The sequence below is a fragment of the Brachyistius frenatus genome, unplaced genomic scaffold, assembly GCF_029030835.1.
Source record: "Brachyistius frenatus isolate BFR_SWC_R1_liver_20210118 unplaced genomic scaffold, ASM2903083v1 Contig_32, whole genome shotgun sequence".
Lineage (NCBI taxonomy): Eukaryota > Metazoa > Chordata > Actinopteri > Embiotocidae > Brachyistius > Brachyistius frenatus.
Genome location: NW_027210631.1, coordinates 2,130,532 through 2,137,221, shown reverse-complemented (window position 1 = coordinate 2,137,221; position 6,690 = coordinate 2,130,532).

Here is a 6,690-nt window from a genome sequence, read left to right as displayed (position 1 = left end):
GTTAAAACAGTTTGGCACAATATATATTCGCCCAAACTGAACTCTCTGTTTGCTGGATGACTCATGTCCCTCCCCCCGATTCCCCAACCCTTCTCGACTGGTGGTTTGTTGTTTCAGGCCTCTCCTCTCCAACATGAGGGAAAAAGGTGTGCTTGTGCACCAAGCTAGCTGTTGGAACTTGCACTTGGAACTTGTCTTGCGGCTCCCTGGCTGCCACAGTGGAGCTGTGTTTATGAAATGGCAGATTCACGATGGTGGTGCCAGCAGTTTGGAAGGGATTTAATCAGATCCTCTATTCGGGGGCAGTCGCTACAGTCTTCAGTGTTCAGTCTGCAGTGTGAACCTCTTTTGTTGTAACCATTTCCACCATAAAGGTCGCTGGATTCACACTCTCGCTCAGTTTGTGTATGGAAAGGCTGATGATGAGTTTTGCTTTCATAGGATGTGTTATTTCTCCCCCATCCTTCTGGCTTCATTCATGTTTAAGTACACCTGGCTGTTGGCTATGCTGGGCCGGTTTGTATGTCTTTACTCCACTGTAAAGGAATGAGGGGGTTTGTTGGAAGTCTTGCCAGTTCTTCGTGGAGGCTGCGATTAAGACAAGATGGTGGAGCCACACACATCCAAACACCTGGGAAACAGCTGCCGGGCTGCTGCTGAGCCAACATTCAAGGGCCAGTCCACTTCTGTCTAATAACCTTATCTCAGTGCAGAGCCAAGTCAGGTCAGAGCAGAAACCACTTCTAGCAAACACGACCCTCCGGGATGGATAAGTGGGGTTTAGGAGTGATGAATGATAAACTTGGTTGGATTCTGATTACATTCTCGTTGAACACAATGTGGTGATATTTACAGGACTGACACATTGTATTATTTAGAAGTACATTTTCCAACCTTTGTGTGAGCCCAATGATGTATGATGAACTGGTGATGTGTGTAAGATGTGTATAAACAAATGTCAAACCAGAAGACAAAGTGCTACTTTTAGAAGTTGTGTATGACGAAAAAAAGCCAACCTTAGTACTTAAGCAGTGCAATGAAACACCTTTTGTATTGAGCTTTGTGTATTTTTTCTTTGGTCCTGCATTTAACTGGCTAAACATGAAGGACATGATATTACATTTAAACAATGCATGGTACTGCATTGGCAGGGAGGTGTTAGTTTAGGTATCAGTGAGACATGAAATAGGATCCAGGAAGTCCAGTTTGAGCAACAGATCTGAGTTGGAAGGTTTTTCAGATACCCAAACATTACACAATGATTTTGCATACTCTTGAAGAGGTTGTTAGACATCTGGAAAAAGATTACAGTAACAATTTAATTTTTTCTGTTGTTGCATCAAAGGTAAGCCAAACAGTAGAAATACTCTATTTGCATGACAAAGGAATCTACTAGGAAAACATGCTTGCAAGTGATTTACTTGCTGCATGATGTTTGGTTGCTTCAAATTTTGTGCAAGCTCTGACATTTTTGTTTTTAGCTCAGCCGAACCTGCTTCAGAAGCCAGAATATGTCCAGGGGAAGATCTTTTGGACACTGGGGGGAGCGGGGGGGGGGGTAGTGCAACTGGCTGTAAACACAGCAATGACATATTGTTATGATGTAATTGAACAGACACCGAGCATTAGCATTCATTTGAAGTCATAATTCAGGTCACCTGATGAACTTAGGTCCAATGGTGTGTTTCAACTCAGAAATTCCAACTTCCCGCTGCAAAATTTAGACTGGAAAGTCTGACTGGAAAAGTTGGAAGAATCCAAGATGGCTGCTCTGTGCATTAACAGCAGTGAAAGCTGTAGTAATACTGTTTAAAAGCATCTCTGTCTTATTTCTGTCTCATTAACTCAGTCTACACATGGCCCTGTCCAAATTCCATCTCTGGGCATCTTGCTAGTGTTTATATGCACAAAGTCCCACATAATGCGTTGCTATTAACTGGTGTGCTAACAATGGCTATGGGGCTTTCCTGGTTGACTTTTCTGTTCTGCAATGAGGTCACCTTGGGTGTGACATCAAACCCACTACTTTTAGTTCTGCTTTTGCTTTCCACAAACTCCTCTGGGAAATACGTGGCACTTAAGCGACTAAATTCTACGCTGACATAACCAGATAACTTAGCTGTTTGGTGCTGAGTAGGTGGTTTTGCTTAAAATTGCTGCTTGCTGGGGCTTTATCTTCTAGAAACTCACCATTACTCGCATTTACTGTCTACAGACAAGTACCTGCTAAGTACAAGATACTGAATTTGCTTGGCAATGTAAATCATAAAGGAAATCTGTGGCTGACAAAGAAATAGGCCCGGCGGGCTGAGGGAAAACAGACAACATGCTACATTTCATTACAAAATGACTGTGATTGTGCTGAAAAACTCAGATTGAAGATTGTTAACAGAGTAAGAGGATCTGGGGGATTTCTCCAACTTTCTTCTCCTTTAGAAGTTCGCAGCTGGTCTGGTGCATTCAAACCTTCCTGTTCACAATAGTTGACCACCCCACCCCCTTCTTGTAGGCAAGGTTTTACACTTCACTAAACTATGCATGTTACAATTAAGCGGGTGGGTATAATTCTCCTCAGAATAGTTTATTTACTCCTTCAGGAAAGTCTCTGAAATTGCTGCAACCAAAAAACAATTTGTGGCCTAACAAGCAACTGAGGCGTAGAAGCTTTCCACTTTTAAAAGATGCCGTGGATCCAGTAGTCTCCTGCCGAGTCTGCAGCGAGCGACAACCTTCGCGTTTTCAGCCGGGGGGGGAAAAGAACATGCCGGCCAGATTGCAGAATAATTTCCCCTCTTTGATTCTCCGTCCAGAGAAATGAGACAGGAAGTTGACTATTCCTCCAGACCACCAAAGACTGGCAGACGAGTGATGGAGCCTACTAACCCTGGCCTCAGATCAGAGTCTGATCTCCATTTTCTGACCCCAGTGTTCACATTAGCAGTCAGACACCGATCTGGGGTCAGCTCCTCAGGTCATCTCTGCTCTCTGCACTCCCAGTGACTGAGCCAAGTAAATGAATTTAGCATGCCACGGTCTTATCTCATCGCCAGACACTCTGAATTCTGTAGCTAATTTGCTTTCATTATTGCCAGATGTGGTGACATGCAGACAGATGTTTATTGTATTATATAGCTGAAGGCGGCTTGCAGAAATTATTAGTCCTCTGTTGTGAAGCTCAGGAAATCTGATGAGGGATTGGTGTCTGGATTTTATGACCACTGAGCTTGTTTCAACATTAGATATTCTTTGTCAGTACTACAATACAGATTTAAGAAATGAGGCGACTTGGTATGTGAGGTCACACTCTCTCTGGGTTCGACTCCCCAACTGTTGACAGACAAATCCAGCAAGAGCTGTGTTGTGTTGCTTTCACGGATGGTTTTCGCTTTTCCTGGCTGTCCGCTCAGGTTATCCTCTTATGTGAGAAAACATTTCTATCACTGACAGATTCTCTTCAGGCTTGTTGAGAATCTTTTGACCATATCTGATCACAGAAACAGCACTCGCTTGGCGTAAACACCAGCCGAAGTCAAATTCAACTTGGAAACAGTGCGCCGGAGAAATCCCACGGTCATATAATATGTTCACACGAGTTGCCATCAGTGTGAATCCCAGCATGGACTCCATAAAACCCCATCAGACCATCTCTTTTCAATCTCCAATCCAGCCAGGGCTCTTTGTATGATTAAAAGCATACACAAGAGCTTTGCATCTTGCAGATGTTACCATAAATCACCGGTTGGCCCTGCCTCTGCAACTGGCTGCCTGACAAATGTTCCACAATAACTGCGGCCCCCACCCCACCCTTCCAGTAAAAGAGAAAGAAAAAAGAAAAGGGGGTAAAAGAGAGAGAGAGAAAAAAAAAAAAGCCTGGAATTTCTACCCGGCTGCTTGTAACTCTTTCAGGACTATTGTAAAATCTCAGCCATGTCAGCACAGGTGGAAACCTGAGGGGTCGTAAAACCAGAAAGAAAAGGAGCCCGCCCACTCCAGGCTTTCTCTTTACCCACAATGTCTTAAACTCCCCGCTGTCGGCCTGCCCTCCACTGTGACTAATTCAGCACAAATCTAAAGAGCTAAATCAGTCGGCCTGCCTATGTGTCTGTGGACGGCAGTAACCAACACCCCCTCGCCTGTAAAAGACACAACCATAATGGCTGAGACGGAGGCCAGGCTGTGAATCACAGTCTCTGGGGCTTTGGAGAAAAATGCTGTCTGTCGGCAACTTTTGAAGCCTGAATCTTCACACCCATCATGCTACTTTAAAATTAAAAAAAAATAAAAAAAGTTTTACACTGATGTTGACAGGAGGGGAAGGAATTAAGGACTGCTGGAATTGGACAGCTCAAGTCCAATTTTTCTTTTTCTGCAGGTTATTTTACATTGTAAATTGATTTGACGGATGGATGACAGTTTAAAATGATGAAATTCAAGGTTATAGAAAGGGCTCAGGCAGTTTGGCCCTGACATCTACTGTACACTGAACGTATAGCAACATGTTTGAGGCTACAATTTGAACGGTCCATGAAGCTAAAGCATTAACTTAGCCCATCATAAAGACTGGAAGCAGTTTGTGAACAGATTATGGTTTCACTCGAGGGATAACAGTCAGTTTATCAGTTGGTACATCACTGTTGGCCAGACTGAAATATTTGAACAACTATGAGAGGGATTGTCATGAAATTTGTTCCACATATCAAAGCTACCCAGAGGATGAATCCTAATGACTTTGGTGATACCCTGACTTCCTCCAACAAGTATCTTAACATCTGATGGGTGAATTGCCATGAAATGTGCTACAAACATCCATCTAGAATAAATCATAGTAACTTTGCTGATCCCTTAACTTTTCATCAAGAGCCACCTTGAGGTCCTAATTTAACTTTGGTTTATGAGCTTCACAACGAATGGCATTCATAGACAGCTTTGGCGACAATTGCGTCGAAATTCTGACATTGTGGCTGCTGCTGCGTCCGGCATCTAGAAAGAAACAAATCTAAATTTGACATGAAATGATGCACAATCTCCACATGCATTTCCACCCGTGTTTTGAGGTATGGGGTATCCTATAGAAGGAGTTTCGGAAGGTGGGAGCGAGGTGTGAGGGCTGGTATTGACGAGAGTGCAGATTTATAAGCGACACTGACAACAAACTGCCAGAGGCTAAACTGTTTCCCTGCACCTGGGATGAAGGCAATTTCTTTGTTTTACTTTTACAGCCTTTACTTATTATCTCTCAAACACAGTAATGCATACCTTTGCAACATATTCCAAATGCCAAACTGACAGACTGTATATAATGTATTTTGATAACAGATACTTAAACTTACTGTTAAGTCTAGAAATACCATTAAAGTAAAACTACTTGGAAAATGTGTTTTTACTGTATAGACATTAGAAAACCCCAAAACAAATTGCCTAATATTGCCATCTGTGTCAGGCTTAAATCAAACGCTGGTTGTGGATGAGTCCAAGCTGGTGGAGCATTAACCCTCAGGGTTTTTCTTTTCTTTTTTTTTTTTTTTTTTTAACGAGCCACAGGAGGAGACAAATGAGTAAAGGTGACCTTGAGTTAATTTTAAACTCCAGGTGGTTTCCGCTCATCCTGTCAACACTATCTGATGCTACAGCCACGTTGCATTCCTTCACCGTATGCAAAGAAAGCTGCGACACGGTGGCTGCTTGCTGTTGTTGCAGGCAGTGTGCAATTATCTTTTCAATTGGTACGGGCCTGTTTGTTCCCCTTGACAGAGTGTATGGACAGCCCTCTCAAAGCATCCACGGGTAGGTGAATTATGATCATGCAGGTATGTACTGTAGACAGAAATGTAGATTGATGAGAAAGAAGGAACTTTAAGGCAACATGAGTGGACCAAAAGTGAAGATCCACAAATGTAGATAAAGTTTTGTCAGCATACTCATTTCACATCTGATTATTCATTCAAGTTGTGTTGCAACATGTGCAACTCTGCATTGTGTCTCAAATCTAAGTCTTGGGCTCTTGCTACAATTGCACATTTAGCTCATGCTTTTTTTTAATGCAAAGTGCTCGCTTCACTGATTGGTTGATCTGATAAGTACTGCAATCTGTTTTTATTTACATTTTACACAGCGTCCCAACCTTTTTGGAAACAGGGTTGTAAGACAGTAGCAGCAGAACCTCCTGAACTAAGAGTAGAACAACTAACAGTGACATCACACTTTGGTTTGTGAACTGCCATTGTGAAGTCTCGAGTTCGGATTTCGGCCGTCGCCATCTTGCTAATTTGGAGCCAGAAGTGACCATATTTTGACAAGCTGGGGGGAGCGAGCGGTGAATCTGACTCGATCTGATTGGGAACCCGAGGATACTATGCCCCGCCCACCGACAGTGGAAATCTGACTGCAGCACAGGCTTGTCAATCAAACAGACACCGCCCCCAAACTTGCCACTTTGTGATAACATTTTTCGAATTAACGATGGGATTATTTTCAGAGAACTAATAACAATAAGGGAATTTAGGGAATGTCAAAAATTGACTGGTGGTAAAATGTATCCACTTTCTATTTCATGAGAGAAGTTGAATGGGAGTCTTTTTGGAGCCAAAACCTAGTGGACCTTCATGGTATTGCAGTTTATGGCACTTACACATTATATACATTAGCCTCACTTTTCAGACCTGGAAGCTACGTCCACTTTTATATACAGTC